The sequence below is a fragment of the Rhinoraja longicauda genome, chromosome 13 (genome assembly GCF_053455715.1).
Source record: "Rhinoraja longicauda isolate Sanriku21f chromosome 13, sRhiLon1.1, whole genome shotgun sequence".
In the NCBI taxonomy this organism is placed as follows: domain Eukaryota; kingdom Metazoa; phylum Chordata; class Chondrichthyes; order Rajiformes; family Arhynchobatidae; genus Rhinoraja; species Rhinoraja longicauda.
The window spans coordinates 32,264,413-32,284,409 of NC_135965.1; the positions used below are offsets into that span (position 1 = coordinate 32,264,413).

Consider the following 19,997-nt stretch of genomic DNA (forward strand, 5'->3'; position numbering starts at 1 on the left):
TCCAAGACCCAGGCACACATGGAGGGTTGCAAGAGGGGGCAGATTTCGGTTAGCAGAAGAAAAAAACAGGAGTATTATTCCTTCCAAATTGGTATGTCTTCAGATGAAACCAGCAATATTTCTACTAATGGGAGAGTCTAAGACATGAGGCCACAGCTCAGAATAAAAGGATGTACCTTTAGAAAGGAGATGAGGAGGAATTTATTTAGTCAGAGGGTGGTGAATCTGTGGAATTTATTGCCACAGACGGCTGTAGAGGCCAAGTCATTGGATATTTTTAAGGTGCAGATTGGCAGATTCTTGATTACTAAGGGCGTCATGGGTTATGGAGAGAAGGCAGGAGAATGGGGCTGTGAGGGAATGGTTGTGATCAGCCATAATTGAATGGCGGAGTAGACTTGATGGGCCGAATGGCCTAATTCTGCTCCTATATAACTTATGAAACAAGGTTATTTAATGTTAATTGTTTGTAAGTAAATAAGAATTCTTGTTTTCAGAGCAGTGAGGTTGACCTAGGGACAATGTATACATATTGCAATGCATTTGGCAGCCACGGTGGCGAAGTGGTAGAGTTGCTGCCATACGGCGCTTTGCACTAAGGCATTGCAGCACTGGAGTCCCGGGTTCGATCCTGACTACGGGTGCTGTCTGGACGGAGTTTGCATGTTCTCCCCGTGACCACATGGGTTTTCACTGAGATCTTCGATTTCCTCCCGCACTGCAAAGACGTGCATGTTTGTAGGTTAATTGTCTTGGTGTATGTGTAAATTGGCCCTAGTGTGTGTAGGGTAGTGTTAATGTGCTGGGATCACTGGTCGGTGCGGACTCGGTGGGCCGAAGGGCCTGTTTCTGCGCTGTATCTCTAAACTAAACCAAACTAAACATTACTGGTGCTGTCATTTGTAGGAGTTTTAAACATGAAAAAAGATACCAGTCCACACTAATGGAATGGTATGAATTTTATGAATATATATAAAGAACTAAAGGGTAACTAGGGAAAGAATATTGCCCATTAGGGACTGAAGAGGAAATCTGTTCATGGAGTCAGAACATAGGTTAGATCTTAATGAATACTTTTCATCTGTTGTTGCGAAGGAGAAAGACATTGTGGTTGGAGATATAATTTGGGCCGATGAAATTCCCGAGCAAATTAAGAATTAAATGAGGGAGGTATTAGAGATCTTAAGGAAGGCAGTCCAGTCCCAACTAACAGTTGTCCAGGTACAACAATGTATTAAAAGTCATAGCATACTCCATAGTTAGAGGCACACTTGTACTCAGATACAGACAGTGCAGTACCTTTTGACCTTTCAAACTGAAAACATTGATATTCAGAGAGATTTAAAAGCTTAAAATTGTTTAAAATTAATAAAAACATTTCCAGGGTAGATCATTTAGAATAAAAACCCCCTATCAAAGAAATAAAATAAATAAATAAAACCAAGTTAATTTTTTTTTAGTAGAGACAAGGAACTGCGGATGCTGATTGAGACAAAGTGTTGGCGTAACTCAGTGGGTCAGGCAGTATCTCTGGAGAACATTGATAGGTGACTTTTTGGGTCAGGACCCTTCTTCAGATCAATTATTCTGACCTGATTTCCCGAGGGAGAAAGTGAGTGGAGACTTTAATATTTTGTGAGTGGAGACCTTTAATATTTTGGTCCCATGGCAGGTGTGACTGCATCAAGGCTGGCATTCTTCACCCATCATGTCCCGCCTGTTGTAGTGGGTCAACCTGACCCCGTCACTGACTCACCCGGCAGAGGCTGAATGATGGCAGCACCCCTCTGCCACAAGACCAATTTGCCTTTTCCACGTGTTTATGAGGAGATTCTAGCTTTAATTCAGTCCATAACATTTCTGGTATTTCCGTTTAGTTTAGAAATACAGCGCGGAAACAGACCCTTTGGCCCATCGAGTCCATGCTGACTGGCGATCACCCCGTACACTAGCACTATCCTACACACTAGGGAAATTTTACAATTTTTACCAAAGTCACATTAAAGAGGAAATCGGAGTACCCGAGGAAAATCCACGCAGTCACAGGGAGAACGTACGAACACCGTATAGGCAGCACCCTGGGTCAGGATTGAACCCGGGTCTCTGGCACTGTAAGGCAGCAACTCTACCGCTGCGCCACTGTGCTGCCCTAAATTTCAGGGCCTATGGTATTCAAAGGAAACATTTTTTCAACCCATCAATTCTGTTTGAAATTCTATGGTCTTGGAAATGTCTATTTAATATGTTATTGTTTACTGTGTATTTTGGTCAATGTCAAAGAGCTTAGTTATATATAAGAGGGTAGGATAATGAAACAAAACCTTGCCCAATTAACAGAGATTATACCTTGCAAGGTAGAATAGAGTGGAATGAATTACATACAGAATTACACTGAATTTGCAGCAAAGTAATGTGCTATATAATCCATCTGGTTTACGCTCTTCGCAGGCCTCCTCCCAATGCACTTTACCTAGCTCTAACCACATGCTCCATTCCTTTTACTAACATTTGCTAATCTGACCTTTACTTGTATATGTTTTTATCAATCACTCTTCCCTTTGCTATGGCAAGCACTGCATCCCGTGACTCTCTGGTTTAAGAGACCTTCCCTGAAACCTGTATTAGTCTCATTTTATGTTTATGTACTCTGTTCTAAAGCAAACACTGAGGGAATTAGTTTGCTTTGCATGACGTTCAAAAACATGTCTCAGATGGTAATGCCGTGTGCTTAACTCGCTCTCCGCTGTGCCGTCGTGGGCCATCAGCATTTCAGTTTCACACCCACACAGTTGCATATTTTCCACTCACTCGTCACTCTGCTGCCGTTGTGGAGGTGTTTGGAATAGGAAATCACCAGTGTGAAGAAGTGATGAGCGGAGCAAATTGGTAGGAAATAATTAATCTGCAATCCCAACTGGGAAGGCTTAAAGATTCGAAGTGACATGTTCAGAAATCATGAAAACCTAAATGCAATGTGTAATTATCCTCATGATTTATAGTACATTACACTTGTCAAAAAAAAGTTGTTTCAAATTCAACTGTAGAAGCTGAGTTTTTTGTTGTTTTTTTCTCACAATGACGTTGGATACTAGGATCAGTAAATCTATTTTATACTGTTCAAAAAGGGGAAATCGAGACCATTGTCTTAAGGAGAATAAGAAGTAGAAGTTAGAATAGAATGTGAAGAGCAATTTTATTGACGTTACTTTTACCTTTAATATTTTGTCTGGTTCTTCTGCTTTTCAATCTGTTCATTCTTTCAAACAGAAGGGAGACAGTTAGATGCTGTAGTGCGCTGCCCACAACACTTTTCTAACAGTCATAAAAATCAAAATGATATTTTAATGGCTTTAACGACCTTATGCGTGCTTGGCGAAAGCTGAATTAATGTTGCTGCTAATAACTGCTCTGGCAGATTGCAGTTCTTCATCAATGAAATGATATGATAGTGAACCCATAGTCTCTATTTCAGTGACCACTTGTCACCCCTCTCCCTCTTTATCGTCCACTCTCTTCCCTTCCTTCCCTTGACCCTCGCCTCTCTTCCCTGTTCTCTTTCCCCTTTCTTCTCCCTTCCTCTTTGTGAGAAAAATAAAAAAGGTTGATGAAATGAGGTCAAAGGTTTATATAAGAAAAAGGCCAAATTGTGAACTGCATACGATTGTGCGGCACATAATGTTGGGAAGCTAACTCAGTTATAAATGAGGTTGACCCAAGTGCACATTCCTGGTCGGAGTGATGCAGTAACGCCCAGATTGACTGTGGTGTCAGTCAGCATGAAATGTTCATTTACTGCCAGCATTGCCATTTTAAAAGTCATTTGTACAATTCGATGAATCTTGCACAGCTGGACTGGATTCTGTCAAAGGTGAGTTTCTCTGACATTGGAAGGATCCACAGCATCCTTCAATGGAGGATTTTCCATTTCAATGGAGTGCTTTTTTTGCACTCTGTGTGGTGGCTGCTTTCCAGATTTCTTTAAAGTTTGTGAAAGTCAAGAGAGAATGGTCAGGCAAGAGCTGAAGGATTTGATCTAAAGGCTTCTCCATTAACTATTTGATCCAGGGGTAGGGCATTGGTAGACATTGCAGCTGGATTAAAGCACATGGTGTAGTAAGCAGGGGGTACACCAAGTTTGCAAGGGGAAGAAGGAGAGGAGGAATGCTCCCTTCAGCGGTCACGTCTGGCCAGGTTGTTAAAGGTGCAATTCTTCCACTTCCACCTTAATGAGAAGCAGTATAACTTCAGTAAGACCATCCCTACTGAAACCTGCTACCTACTACAAAGCCAAGGGCACCTCAGAGCAGGGCAAGGGCTGCTTTGTCAGTGCGTGCCAATGGCCATAGACTTTGATGCACTGGTCTACTTCCATGCTAAAGTGGGAATATTTACAACATCAGTAGTTGTTCAATATTGGTAAACACTCTTTCCAAAGTGCACTGATTAAACATCATCCCAAATTGTCATGGAGCTATGTAATAAGGAGGAACTGCAGATGCTGGTTTATACTGAAGATGGACAGATATTGCTGGAGCAACTCAGCAGGTCAGGTGCTGATCCTGAATGAATGACTGGCACTGCAAGTATGTAATAAGCTGCTTGCATGCAGTTTGGAGCAGTATGAGAGTGAAATTAACCTTTTCTATGGTATATTTCTCCTGATTTATTGACACCTTTGGTAGGTAAGCAATGAGTTGTAGTACATTGGGATGTGGCACTTGATAGTGTGTTCATGTGATCATTGATATACCTTGCACCACTGCATCCAAAACCATGTTTCTTCACCCCTGACATGGCCATCTGAAAGAAATCAGAAAGCCCTCTGACTCCCTTTAAATAGAACACATTTACCCTTCAATTCTGCATCAAGGCCTGCAGTGGGGCTTAGCTTATGCTAAGCTTAGCCTTCCCCCATGCTTCACCATTCTTAATTGTCCACTGGGTCAGAATGTGTTCCTGCAGGTCTGGCAACACCAGCTTCACGTGCAATGCATTTTTACTCTAACAGGTCCACTTTGGCTGTGAGAAATGCAGGCCCATTGTTGCTGGCCACTCGTAAATGTTATCTGCTGCACAGGCATGTTGCTAGTGAAAGCAGACTTAATGCTGTTACATGAAGCCACCATGTAGCTTATGCAGCTGCAAAATATTTTTTATTTTGTAGGGGACTAGACCAAGTGGACCCGTTGGGCCCAAACCTCTCCTGCATTGGTGCAACACCCTCTCCTCTCCCCCTCCCCCACCCTCCCACCCCACCCTCCCCTCTCCACCCCTCTCCCCCTCCCCACCTCTCCCTCCCCACCTCTCCCTCCCTCTCGCCCTCCCTCCCTCCCTCCCTCCCTCTACCCCCTCTCCCCCTACCCCCCTCTCCCCTCTCCCCCCCACCCCCCTCCCTCCCCCAACCTCCTTATCCACCCTCCCTCCCTCTCTACCTCCCCCTCTTTCCCTAGGAGATAGATTTAAACTTTAAAATGTGAATAACTTAAAAAATATAACACCGATTTCAATGAAACTTCTTCCATTAGCACCAAAGGGACGACGGTGAGTAAGGTGGGCCTAAAATTGTCGCGCTATTGTGTACAGTTTTGGCTGTAGTTCAGGAACAAACAAACAAACAAACGAGAGTTTTAGTATATAGATGAAACATAGAAAAAAAGGTGCAGGAGTAGGCCATCCGGCCCTTTGAGCCAGCACTGCCTTTCAATATGATCATGGCTGATCATCCAAAATCAGTACCCGTTCCTCCTTCCTCCCCATATCCCTTGATTCCGTTAGCCCCATTAGTTATATCTAACTCTCTTGAAAACATCCAGTGAATTGGTCTCCACTGCCTTCTGTGGCAGAGAATTCCACAGATTCACAACTCTCTGGGTGAAAAAGTTTTTCCTCATCTCAGGCCTAAATGGCTTACCCCTTATTCTTACACTGTGACCACTGGTTCTGGACTTCTCCAACATCGGGAATTTTTTTCCTGTATCTAGCCTTAAGATCCAATCCCTTAAGAATTTTATATGTTTCTATAAGATTCCCTCTCATCCTTCTAAATATCAGTGAATATAAGCCCAGTCGATCATCATTCTTTCATCATATATCAGTCCCACCATCCCGGGAATTAACCTGGTGAACCTACGAAGGCAGGAACGGGGTACTGATTGAGAGTGATCAGCCATGATCGCATTGAATGGCGGTGCTGGCTCGAAGGGCTGAATGGCCTACTCCTGCACCTATTGTCTATTGTCTATTGTCTATTGTCTATGACTTTCACTCATTTATTTTTCCAGCATAATATTGCATTGACAACTGTCACCTGCCACGATGCTCTCATTGGTGTAGCAAATAAATGGTGCCGGTCTGGACTTTTCACAATTATGTAAAATACTTGCTGCAAATAAGGGCAACCCTTTTTCTATATGTTTTAAAATATCCAAACTAATATTGAGAATAAGAAATATAAAGAAATGAAATCTGAGAAAATTCACAAAAAATGTGATTGAATATTAAAAAAATAGAACAGTATTCCAATGGAACAGGCCCTCTGGCCCATGATGTTTGTGGTGCACAGGATTCCCAATTAAACTAATCCCTTCTGCCTGCATATGATCCACATCATTCCATTTCCTGCATACTAACCTCCAATGAGCTCTGAACTACAAAGACCTGACGGCATCGGTTTTGTTTTTTTGACTATGTTTACATATTCTGTTGTGCTGCTGCAAGTAAGAATTTCATTGTTCTATCTGGGACTTATGATAATAAAACACTCTTAACACTTGACTCTTGATTCATGTGCCTATCTAAATGCCTTTTAAATTCAGCACTCTATTTTCTGCTTCCACCATCACTCCTGGCAGCACAGACCAGGCACCCACCACTCTCTGTTTAAAAAAAACTTGACCCACACATCTCCTTTAAACTTTCTTCCTCTCACCTCTCACCTTGTCTGCTGGAATGTGACATTTCCACCATGGGGGAAAAGGTTCTAACTGTCTATCCTATCAATGCCTCTCATAATTTTATGAAGTTCGATCAAGTCTCCCCTCAGCCTCCTACACTCCAGAGAAACAATCCAAGTTTGTCCAACCTCTCTGCATAGCTAAAACCCACTAATCCAGGCAGTATTCTGGTGAACCTTTTCTGCACCCTTTCCAGAGCCTCCACTTCCTTTCTATAATAGGGTGACTAGAAACGTAGTGAACTATCTCACATTTTAATGGTTTCTCTGATCTTTTTTATTTAAGGGTCTTAACTCTCTTGAAAGCCCAAGATTGATGTTGTTGCTCTGAGTTATGTGCTGGTTGAATGCAGATTGTGGGGACTGAGCATGTTTCTTGATGTTTTGCCCAAAATGGTATAACTGTTCCTACTGTTATAAAACAATGTATTCACAGACAGACTGTGTTTTACTGTGAAAGATCTACCAGTGACGAAGGAAGGAATGAGGCATGCCGTTAATCTGTCGGGATGCATAGGACTGTGTTTATTTTTAGGAATGAGATTCATGAAAATTCATCACCTTTTTAAAACAGTTCCCAGTCCAAATGAATTAGTGTTCAATCCCGGATTTTCTTACTGGCTGCATCAATGAACCTTGAACAATACAAACACTGGTGGACATTATTTGTGTAGATTTGAATGATCTCCTAGACAACGATTCACTAAGAGTTCTGTAAAGCATTCTGCTTATTGAATAATGATGAAAGTGTAGGACGCAGTCAGTAATAAGCTGCATGGAACTCCCAAAGACACAGAAGGAAGCCACTTGGCCTATCAAGTCTATGCTGGTCCCTGCTATCTCATTTCACCCATTTACTTTCTCACATTGCTTTCTCCTTTGCATACTCATGGAAATTGCCCCTCGTTTACCCGCCACCCATTTACCCCACTGGCAAACTACACTGGCGAATTTAATTTCCCAACCTGTACGTCTTTGCGATGCTGCAGGAAACTGGAAGACCCAGGACCTGCTGTTGGTGGGAGAACATGCAGACTCCACACAGTCAGAACCTGAGGTGGGGGATCATAACTGGGACTCTTGAGCTGTGCAGTAGCAGCATGCATGTTAGGGCTACCCTCTGTACAGCTGGTATATTCCAAATAAGTGCTTTACAGGGTTTATTCATTAAATAACCTTGATTTTGTTTTATTTTGCTGGTACATATTTAACATGGGACAAGAAGGGTAGTGCTGCAGAGGATTTTGAAAAAATGAATTTTGACAGCAAGATTCAGTACTCATGAAAGTGTAGGGGCTGCAACACTGGTTGCAGAAGACCTGCTGCTATAGAACATGACTGAACTCATGGCTTGCAACTTCTCCAGGCTTTACCATGGGGGGGGGGTAAACAGGTTGTTTCCAAGCAGAAATAATTCTGAGAATATTAATGCAGTTGTTTTGGACGCATGCAATTCAGACTGGCTGTGTATCAAATAATTTGATACACTGCCATTGATTCTGTGTGGGAAAGGTACAACTTGTCTTTGTATAATGCCACACAAACATTCAGCTTTTATTAAATTCAGTGGGTTTGCAATTTGCTTCACTGTTTTTTAATAAAACCTCACTGCTGGTAATGTTTTGAGCTGAGTTATTACAGCAGGGTCGAGCCCATATGGTGTTATTGAATCAAAGTCCCTGGAGTTGAAATCTTGGTAAGCCTGAGTATATTAATGATGACCAACATTTATAAGGTAAAATGTAGAGTTTTCATAGTGGCTGAAACAAAATAAGATGTTCGGACAAGTGAAGGAAAGCTTGGTTAAAGACGTAGACTTTATGAAGCCAGAGAGTCAGAGAGAAGGACATCCAGCACTTTGGACCAAGAGAATGAAGGTACTGTGGGCACATGGTGGACTGAAGGAACAAATGGTTGGAGTTGGGGGACTGTAGATTCTTAATAGGATTGTAAGATTGGAGGAGGTCGAAGGGACTGCATGGAACCAAACCAATGGAAGGATCTGAACATGAGGATGTGGGGATCTTAAAATAAATATGTGTTAGTGCATCAGGAGCTAGTGCAGGATTTATGAATGTAAATTTACGAACAGCTCTCAGGAACAGTACCCTATTGTAAACTGGGGATCTTCTGGCATTATGGCTTACCCATGCACACGTGGTCAAGTATAGAAATATTGAGAAGAACTGGCAACTGGGTGTATTCACAACTGAGTCACCCAGCAGAAGTGCGGCACAGTGGCGCATTGGTTGAGTTGCTGCTTTACAGCACCAGAGTCAAGTCAAGTCGAGTTTATTTGCACGATGTGCAGTGAAATGAAAGTGGCAATGCCTGTGGATTGTGCAAAAAAAAATTACCGGGTTCAATCCTGACTATGGGTGCTGCCTGTGTGAAATTTGTATGTTCTCTCTGTGACCCTGTGGATTTTCTCTGGGTGCTCTGGTTTCCTCCCACACTCCAGGTTAATTGGCTTCGGTAAAATTGTGAATAGTCTCTAGTATGTAGGATCGTGCTAGTGTACGGGGTGTTTGCTGGTCGGCGCAGACTCGGTGGGCCGAAGAGCCTGTCTCCGCGATATATCTCTAAACTCTAAAGTCTAAGGACTGGACACTCTTTTGCCCAAACTCCTAATCCACTGCTGGCTGGCAATGTAATGGAATGGCACAGTAATGAAGCACACCCACTATCATCCTGTGAAAGAGGTTAGTGTGTGCACTTACATTATTTTTATGCTTCCAATTGTTTATCACCTATTTCAGGTCAGTTTAATTGAATTAAGTCATGACATGTGATAGGAGTAGAATTAGGCCATTCGGCCCATCAAGACTACTCCGCCATTCAATCATAACTGATCTATCTCTCACTCCTAACTCCATTCTCCTGCCTTCTCCCCATAACCTCTGACACCTGTACTAATCAAAAATCTATCTCTCTGCCTTAAAAATATCCACTGACGGCCTCTGCAGCCTTCTGTGGCAAAGAATTCCACAGATTCACCACCCTCTGACTAAAGAAACTTCTCCTCATCTCCGTCAAGGGTGTTCACCTTTAATTCTGAGGCTATGACCTCGAGTCCTGGACTCTCCCACTAGTGGAAACATTCTCTCCGCATCCACTCTATCCAAGCCTTTCACTATTCTGTATGTTTCAATGAGGTCCCCCCTCATTCTCCTAATTTACTCTAACTATTTTTAAAAGAATTGTGAAAGTTCTCTTGAATGACTCTGACAATCTATTTAACAATTTCCAGAGGTCTACAACAGCAGTGACCTGCATTTTGGGTGCCTCTCAGGTACAAGGGTGAACTCAACCAAACCCCTGTACCCCGAAGAGGTTAGCGTAGGTGGTGCACAGGCAGAGGGGACAGATCCAGGTTGACTGGGTCGGGTCCTTTAATTCTACTCGCCCCTTTAAATATTGCCACCCAGATTGGAGACTGCAGTTGCTCCTGTTGTTTCTTGTTGCGGTTATCAAAAAAAGCCAAGTGATGAGTGTTGTCCTAATGTTTAGGAAGTGAACAAAGCTAAATGTGGCAGTGTTAGGAATCTATCATTGATTGATTGATACTTTATTGTAACGTGTACCTGGTATAGTGAAATTCTTTGTTTTGCATAAGGTACACCAATAAAGGGCACTGACAAAGTAACAAAAGTATTCAGTATAGTCCCTCTTCCTCCTCTACCCCCCCCCCCCCCACGCCGGGGTCCCTCTTTGTTCTCGGCAGCTCCTCCACGCCTGGTCCCTCTTTGTTCTCGGTGGTGATCTTCCCTCGACCGCCAACACTCACGTGGGCAATCAACAACACAGCTGTTTTGATTATAATTCTGTGTCTCCAAACGTAATTATTTAATTAAACATAGTGTGTTTAAACTCCATTTGTATGCTATTTTCACTGAGGGGACGGACCGTTGCATAGCTTTGCTCATCCCTCCACCTTGCTGAGGCCTGCAGGTTGCTGTGAGGCTTGCATTCGGTGCTGATCACCTGATTGGTCTCAGCCTCTCAGATAATCACAGTAGTTGCCTGAGTTCAGCATTTGTAACAATTCGCATCTGTTGTACAAAAGGATGTGTGAAGGAAAGCCTGACTGTGCCCACCGGGATACAGCAGTCCAAAGTACGGTGGGATAGAAGACCTTTGCTGCAGTAACGATTCGAGTGCGATAGGTACCGACGATCAGTTTTGTAACTACAGTAGATTGAATGCTGCATTTGCCTGAAGGTGCGTCTCTTTTGATCGCTGAACAGCATAGTAAAACCGATGGAATCAGCAGAGCTGCTGCTGGATTCATTTGCACGGCTGACACAGGGAACTGCACCATAAAAAAGGATAAGGAAAGTCAAGGAATTCCCAATCTTTGGCCTCTGAGACAGAGCAGATCTGACCCGTTGATTGCAAATAGGGTGCTGGTTATAATGCTGTCCTTCTGCCAATCGATCCAGACAGGTACCATTCTTGCTTTTGATAATAGATGTCTAGGATTATATCTAATCACCACAAGCTGGCAACAACAATACTGAACACTGAGTGATTTCCCTTTCAGAGCTTAATATAATTATCGGGACCTTATTACAGAATCACATTTAATACCCATGAGAATTTTGTGGTGAAACTCTTATTCACCGTGGGGTGTTTCTTTATTATAAGTACTTAGTGAAAAATCTGAAAGCCTATTATTATGAGCTATGTAACATGGTTGAGTTTTTTTTGAGGGTTTAGCTGTAGTTCCGCTATTTTCTAATCGGTATCTGGCACCTAGGCTGCAGGGTTGCAAGAAAAATATGGAAAGGTGGAATAGGACTGATTGGATTGCTCTGTTGGGAGCTGGCATAAATGCAATGGGCCAATTGGCCTCCTGTGTAATAATAATAATCTCCCTTCAGCACAGCCAAGAACTCGGAAACAAATGCCAGCCGATTTCTGTGTGTTTATTAGTCTTTACCCCTCTCAAAATTTAGAACTGATCTAGCCTATCAAAATCTATTGCTGAACCTCAACCTGCAAATCTCTAATATTTAATATGGTCAGACTCAACTCAAGCATTTATCTTGTCCATTTCTTCTCCTATTATCACAATGCCTGGATTTCCATGATTAGGTTCAACTCTTCTTTCTGTACATTCTCTGAAGATCCTTTTATTCCCTGTGAGCATCAAACCCATTTGCCCCAACCTCCTCTTTCTGATTGCCCTTTCCAGTATATCTGGGGTTAATTCTCATAGAGTCATAGAGTCCTACGGCACAGAAAGAGGCCCTTCGGCCCATCGTGTCGTGCCACCCGTTACCAAACACAGTCTAATTTTAATCCCATTTTCCCGCATTTGGACCGTAGCCCTGACATTCTGTCAATGATGTATGTTCTACTGTTCAACCCTCCCATCAACCCCTCCTTAAACACCAGGTCAACAGTATTAACCAATGTCCACGTAATTATAGGCAGTGCATTGCCATCAATAGCTGTACCGCAGTCTACTGCACAACCTCATCGATTTGATTGGAAATTTGATCGTATTTTTGGACCCTTTCATCTTCCTGGTAGGCATTGGTTTCAATGAAATGCCTTACTAAAACAACACAAACAATAATCATTTAAAGGCTACCTCACTTCCTACTCTGGCACGTAATGTCTTCAAGCTTTCAACACTCTTCTCAGCAAATGCTTTTCCTCTAGTTCTCATTAAAGCACCAATCTGAGTTTCTTACAAAGATATGCTCTAATTTTCTCCATATTCCTGTCATTCCTTCTCTAGATTTTTTATTTTCCATTTGGCCTGAATCATATTTATTTTATCCATCCAATCCACCTCCTAAATTTAGTTTAACCTAACATCATGTCTGTTAGGGACATTGTGTAGGCTGAAGGAGCTGTTCCTGCACTGTACTGTTCTATGTTCTGTGTTCTAATCAGTTGATCCCTTCCCTCCTAACTCTCACTGCCCAACTTTCTGCACAGGAAAATGCTGGCAGAAGTTTTCAAAATGTCCCATTTTGCAGTAGCCCTTGCCAAAACATTAACATTGTTAATGTTAACAATGTTAATGTTTTTAACATCTTGCTTTTGAATGAAATGTAATTTCATTAAAGTCCTTCAACATGCCGACCTCTATGCTGTTCGGCTCACTCAACCTTAACAATATATTCAAAAAGCCATAACATGTTTTCAGTTATGTATCTCATTGCCCCAAATTATCCAGGATCTCTGCAGCATTTAACATGCTTAACAATTTGCCAATCAGCTGTTCTCCATCTCTGCCTGAATAGCTTCCACCTATCCAACAAAGACTGAGGGCACCGGCAATGGCTTCACTTCCTATTCCCATAACACTATTGTTAGAGCCCCTAAAAATCTTCTCATCAGCTTTCCATCACCCCTCATTTACCTGGTGCTCCTGGGTGTTGTCAGTTTGCTCATTTATGCTGTCAATGTGGGATATGGATTTTGGGCCAAATATTCTGCAGTAATACTTCAATTTATCCAATGTTTAACTGGAAAGATTGCATCTGCTTCAGTAACGATGTCAACTAAGCAGTCTGACAGGACGAGAACAGACAATGAAGTGGTCGAACTCTGTGTGTTGTCAGCATACATGAGCACGTTGCTGACACCAGGAGCACCGTGTAAATGAGGGATGCCGGAAAGCTTTGGAGAGGAAATCGTGGCAATCACTGAATTAGATTTGTACATAAGTGCATTCATGAGTTACATGTGCAAATGACAAAATGGCATTATCATGTGTGTGATGTTAGTGTCCATGACAATTGTTCATCTGCAATAAAATGTACACTATATTCTGAAGCTCCCGATGTCTCAAAGAGATTATTACACATAGTCCACTCGAGCATTGCAAGACTTGCTCACAGTTCACTGACAAATAATTATCATCACCTTCAGAAACTGACACAAATTCCATACCTGGTCACAAATTTAATCTTCCTTAAATGCCGTGATGCTATATTAGAGTTGTAGAGATGTAGATCACAGAAACAGGCTTTCTAGAAAATTAAGTCCACAATGACTGTCAATCACCTGTTTTAACATTAATTCCATTTTTATTCTCTTCACATTCTCTTCAACTCCTCCTAGATTCTATCTGTCACCCATAAGGGAGCGGCAGTTTACAGTGGTCAATTGACCTACCAGCCGAAACATCTTTGGGATATGGGAGGAAACCGGAGCACCAAACAAATTAAAAGCACTTGCATCCAGGTGGAAAGTACAAACTCCGCACTGACAGCACTTGAGGTCAGGATTGAACCCGGGTCTCTGGTACAGTGAGGTGTTGGCTTAACTAACTGCAACACTGTGCATCTAATCATTGAGCTAGACAGTTGTCCACATGGGCATTCTGTTTAATGCTAAACTGAGCTGTTGCCTAATGCCATCCTAATGGCCTATTGCCATCCACAGAACATTGTCCACCTCCTTTCATATCATCCCATCTTCCGCTGTATTTCATCCAAAAATAACCATTTGCCACCTCCGACCTCAACTTTTCCAATACTGTGATGTAGTGTGCTCTTTCTCCATTGAGCATTAACTTTAACTCATCTTGATTTAGCTGTTTGTGTTCCGTATTCCTGGTGCTCCCTGACCTGTGTGACTTTCTCTCCCAGGGCCAGCGTCTCCAATAAAAATTGATCACCCTTGTAAATAAAAATGGCACAAAAGAAATATTTACTGAATTCAAAATATATTAAAGAGGATTTTAGGTTTTTGGGGAAAAAACCCAATAAAGCACAAATGTTGTACTCAAAATGAAAGACTGTCTCAAAGCTATTCATGGATAGCATTAACAGAATTTTCACTTCATTCAATGACAAATTACATTTTCTTTAATAATCCCAATGCCTTTGAGTGGTCCATAATTAGCATTATTAGCAATGCTACGGTTCTACATTTTATACCTTATATCTTTGTTGATAAAGTACTGCCATGTTATACGTCAGCTAAAAGCAGCAAGGGTTTATTCCCTCTATCAACAAGAACATGCATTTTTATAGCGCCTTTAACTGCCCCAATGCATTAAAAAAATTAAGTTATGTACTTTAGAGGTTTTACCACAATTGTAATTTATGGTACAGCTAAATTACAGACAGCACCATTCCCAAAATAATAATGTGATAATTAACAGGGTGACCTTTATAAAACTACTAATTTAACCCCAGTTTGGAGTAAAGTGTCTAATTCTGGAATGAGGACACAAAGATTTTGGAGAGAATACAGTAGATGTTTATTTGGTCTTAGTATTACCCTGGATTTTCAAGCTGAAGCCAATGGAGTGGATGAGAACTCGCACCCTACTGACTAAATGTGTGATCTTTCAGAACAGTTGAATGGGATGCCATTTAGAATATGTTTTGTACAGACTTTGGCCTGGAAAACATTGAGTGGTTCGTTTCCACATGACGCCTTTCTTAGTTCTAACCTTTCCTTTCTTGAACCGGTGCCATACACTGAATTTCTGGCGATGCCAAATGATTATACTGTGAAAGAATGTCAAATCATTGTCGCCAAACTGAATGGTTTCTCTGTCTGAAACCTCTGAGGCCGATAGGGATACTGCCACTTGTGAATAGACATGTTTTCCATTTTGTTTTTTCCTTTTTCTGAAATGCTCAAATATAGTACAGAATCGTACAGAAATAAAGGTCAGAGTCAAAGAAATCTCTTACTGAAGAAATCTCTCCTTTCTACTTTTTGCTGGTTCTGGATATAAAGCAGAGATCCTACTACTTCACAACGCAGGTGAAAATGAGTAAGCATATTAATATTTTCAAGTTATATGCTGATTAATCTTCCTGACATTTCTGCAGGATCATCGTCATATATCTTTGCTATAAGCCATTAATGATCCTGCTGTCATTTTGTACTAAATCTGCTGATCATTCTGGTTTTGAAAGACTTGCATTTGTCACAGCCACAGGGCCACAGTCTTAGAATAAAGGGGAGGCCATTTAAAACTGAGGTGAGAAGGAACTTTTTCAACCATAGAGTTGTGAATTTGTGGAATTCTCTGCCACGGAGGGCAGTGGAGGCCAGGTCACTATAAGAATTTAAGAGAGAGTTAGTTAGAGCTCTGGGGGCTAGTGGAATCAGGGGATATGGGGAGAAGTTGGGCACAGGCTACTGATTGTGGATGATCAGCCATGATCACAATGAATGGCGGTGCTGGCTCGAAGGGCCAAATGGCCTCCTCCTGCACCTATTTTCTATGTTTCTATGTCATTGTGGCATTCAAATCTGTCGAAAATATCAATAGTAGGAGTTTTAAAGGTTTGGAAATCCTTTAATTACCATGAAACTATTTATGTATGGGTCAGAAGTCAGGCATTCGCTGAGCCGTGAGTTCAGAACTAGGTTGAATTACTTATATTTTTGTTTTTTTTCCCAAGGGGCATATGGTAACAAAATGCAGGGGAAACTGGTTGCTGTTTTACTGTTCTGATTAGAAACTGTTTGCTGCTTCACTGTACTTTTGAGGCAGGTTTAGTATGTCTAGATATACTATTTTCTCACCTGTGGCCCTTGTGGCTGCATTGCTTACAACGGCATGTTCAATGGGCAGATCAGCTGCTGTTTGTTTGAGGGCCACCAGCCAGAATGTTGCAGCCAAGTGTACGTGGAGCCTATGAGGATTTATGATTATTTGTGCAGCAATGAAGGTGTGAATCATACAGCAGATAATTAGGTTTTCAGCTCTGCTCCATGCCAGTAAGTTCATAAAGTGAGGCTGCTCCTGACCCGTGGTACTATGTGAAAGGAGCTCTGCCATCTTTACCTTCAGGAAGGTTGTCTGGAAGTTGTCCCGGAAGGGCTGAGTTAAGCCTATTTCTACACTGTGCTGACCCCATGTATGTGAGAGGGGGGATGTAAGGGGGATGAGATGTGGTGTTGGCCGTGACGTGTGTGGGATGGAAATGTGGGAGTCAGCAATCCTGAGCTCCCATCTTCATCCCAGTGGCCATCTTTCTGGAGGGATGTGTGAGTTAAAGGCCAAGAATGGTTGATATTGTTCTCCCGCCCAGGCAACATTCAGGGCCTTGCTTTCTTTTTCTGCTTGCTTTTTAAGATGGTCCAGTGAGCACCTTTAATACAAATAGTCAACAGTAAAAATAAGTACTTTAGAAACAAATTGACTTTATGTAGGTAAACATGCAAACTAATATGGATGCAAGGTCACCAAAACACAATGATCAATGAGCGAAACACACAGCGCTGGAGTAACCCAGCAGGTCAGGCAGCATCTGTGGAGGGAACAAAATGTGTAGGAAAGAACAGCTGATGCTGGTTTAAATCGAAGGGAGACACAAAATGCTGGAGTAACTCAGCGGGACAGGCAGCGTCTCTGGAGAGAAGGAATGAGTGAGGTTTCGGGTCGAGACCGAATGGGTCAACAACATTTTGGATCGGGACCCTTCTTCAGAATGATCAATGGTGTTGTTCTGTTTTTTGGAACTGTTGAGATAAAATTATTGCCGGTCTCATAATACGTTCATTGGAAATCTTTAATTATTTTCAGTTGCTGCCAGTTTGGAATATTATGGTGTCAGATACAAGAGCTGGTTTATAAGGTTCAAGTGTTTCATAGGGTATGAAACGGTCTCCTTTATGCTGGATTGAAGTGCATGATTAGTTTTACTCCTGCTGCTATATTCATCAGCTCATAACACATTGCTGGGATGTTATGGGCTAATGATATTGGGATACTATGGTAAGGTATGTTTTATTTGCGCCTAATTGTTTTTAGCTCTTGTACGTTCTTAGCACTTATCTGGAATGCACTATGTCCGTTCCCAATTACAAGTGCTCTGTATTTTAAGTACAGAATTCACCAAGAACCAAAAAAGCTGAATGAAGAAAGGAATATAAATGCCTTTGTATTTCCTCACAGTGCCCGAGACCTAGGTTATAGACAATAGACAATAGGTGCAGGAGGAGGCCATTCGGCCCTTCGAGCCAGCACGACCATTCAATGTGATCATGGCTGATCATTCTCAATCAGTACCCCGTTCCTGCCTTCTCCCCAAACCCCCTGACTCCGCTATCTTTAAGAGCTCTATCTAGCTCTCTCTTGAATGCATTCAGAGAATTGGCCTCCACTGCCTTCTGAGGCAGTGAATTCCACAGATTTACAACTCTCTGACTGAAAAGGATTTTCCTCATCTCCATTCTAAATGGCCTACCCCTTATTCTTAAACTGTGGCCCCTAGTTCTGGACTCCCTCAACATTGGGAACATGTTTCCTGCCTCTAACATGTCCAACCCCATAATAATCATATATATTTCGATAAGATCCCCTCTCATCCTTCTAAATTCCAGTGTATACAAGCCTAGCTGCTCCAGTCTTTCAACATATGACAGTCCCGCCATTCCGGGAATTAACCTAGTAAACCTACGCTGCATGCCCTCAATAGCAAGAATATCCTTCCTCAAATTTGGAGACCAAAACAGCACACAGTACTCCAGGTGCGGTCTCACTAGGGCCCTATACAACTGCAGAAGGACCTCTTTGCTCCTATACTCAACTCCTCTTGTTATGAAGGCCAACATCCCTTGGCTTTCTTCACTGCCTGCTGTACCTGCATGCTTCCTTTCAGTGACTGATGCACTAGGACACCCAGATCTCGTTGTACGTCCCCTTTTCCTAACTTGACACCATTCAGATAATAATCTGCCTTCTTATTCTTACCACCAAGGTGGATAACCTCACACTTATCCACATTAGACTGCATCTGCCAGGCATCTGCCCACTCACACAACCTGTCCAAGTCACCCTGCAATCTCATAGCATCTTCCTCACAGCTCACACTACCACCCAGCTTTGTATCATCAGCAAATTTGCTAATGGTACTTTTAATCCCTTCATCCAAGTCATTAATGTATATTGTAAATAGCTGCGGTCCCAGCACCGAGCCTTGCGGCACCCCACTAGTCACTGCCTGCCATTCTGAAAGGGACCCATTTATCCCCACTCTTTGCTTTCTGTCTGCCAACCAATTTTCTATCCATGTCAGTACCCTACCCCCAATACCATGTGCTCTAATTTTGCCCACTAATCTCCTATGTGGGACCTTGTCGAAGGCTTTCTGAAAGTCGAGGTACACCACATCCACCAGCTCTCCCCTGTCAATTTTCCTAGTTACATCCTCAAAAAATTCCAGAAGATTAGTCAAGCATGATTTCCCCTTCGTAAATCCATGCTGACTCAGAACGATCCTGTTACTGCTTTCCTCAATTTCAATTTCAGACCATATATGTGCGGGATTTAAATGTTCTCCCTGTGACCACGTTGGTTTCCTCCAGGTGCTCAGGTTTCCTCCCACATGCGAAAGATGTGAGGGATGGTAGTTTCAGCGGTTACTGGAAGTTATTCCTAGTGTGTAGATGAGTGTAGTTTAGTTTAGTTTAGAGATACAGCGCAGAAACAGGCCCTTCGGCCCACCGGGTCCACGCTGTTCCCCGCGATCCCTGCATATTAATACCATCCTACACACTAAGGACAATTTTTACATTTACCAAGCCAATTAACCTACATACCTGTACGTCTTTGGAGTGTGGGAGGAAACCGAAGATCTCGGAGAAAACCCACGCAGGTCACGGGGAGAACATACAAACTGCGTACAGATAGCACCCGTAGTCAGGATCGAACTCTGGCACTGCATTCGCTGTAAGGCAGCAACTCTACCGCTACGCCACCATGCCACTGCTGTAGTATCTTGCAAAAGTTTCTGAGAGTGTGGAGGAATACAAAAAGGGGATTAATCTACCATTAGTGTAAATGGGTGGTTAATTTTTAGCGTGGATCGGCGAGTCAAATGAACTGTTTCTGTGCTGTATCTCTCTATGACTCAAAAATCTGGCAGCTAATGTGATGATAATGGCCGTTTATTTCATTGTTGTATTTTACATTAATACTGTTTAGCCTTAAAATATAAAAATACAGTGTAAAACATTGTTACTTAAACAGGTAAGGAGATGATATGTAATTTGTCCATTTAAGGTTTTATGCATAGAATACAAGTGAGTGATGTATAATAGTGTTTTA

General features: G+C 42.2%; 1 protein-coding gene across 8 annotated transcripts in view; it reads left to right on the forward strand.

The window, feature by feature from the left end:
- The window catches only part of LOC144599625 (rho guanine nucleotide exchange factor 4-like), a 322,645-nt gene that overhangs the window by 264,010 nt on the left and 38,638 nt on the right, over positions 1–19,997 (forward strand). Inside the window, exon 1 of one of the 8 annotated variants that reach the window (XM_078410747.1) lies at positions 11,022–11,118. The exons of 6 other annotated variants lie outside the window; for them this stretch is intronic. The gene's annotated coding sequence lies outside the window, so the exon portion shown is untranslated. Of the gene's footprint in view, positions 1–11,021; positions 11,174–19,997 lie in introns of those variants that run through there. One more of the 8 variants, XM_078410746.1, reaches the window with a different exon arrangement.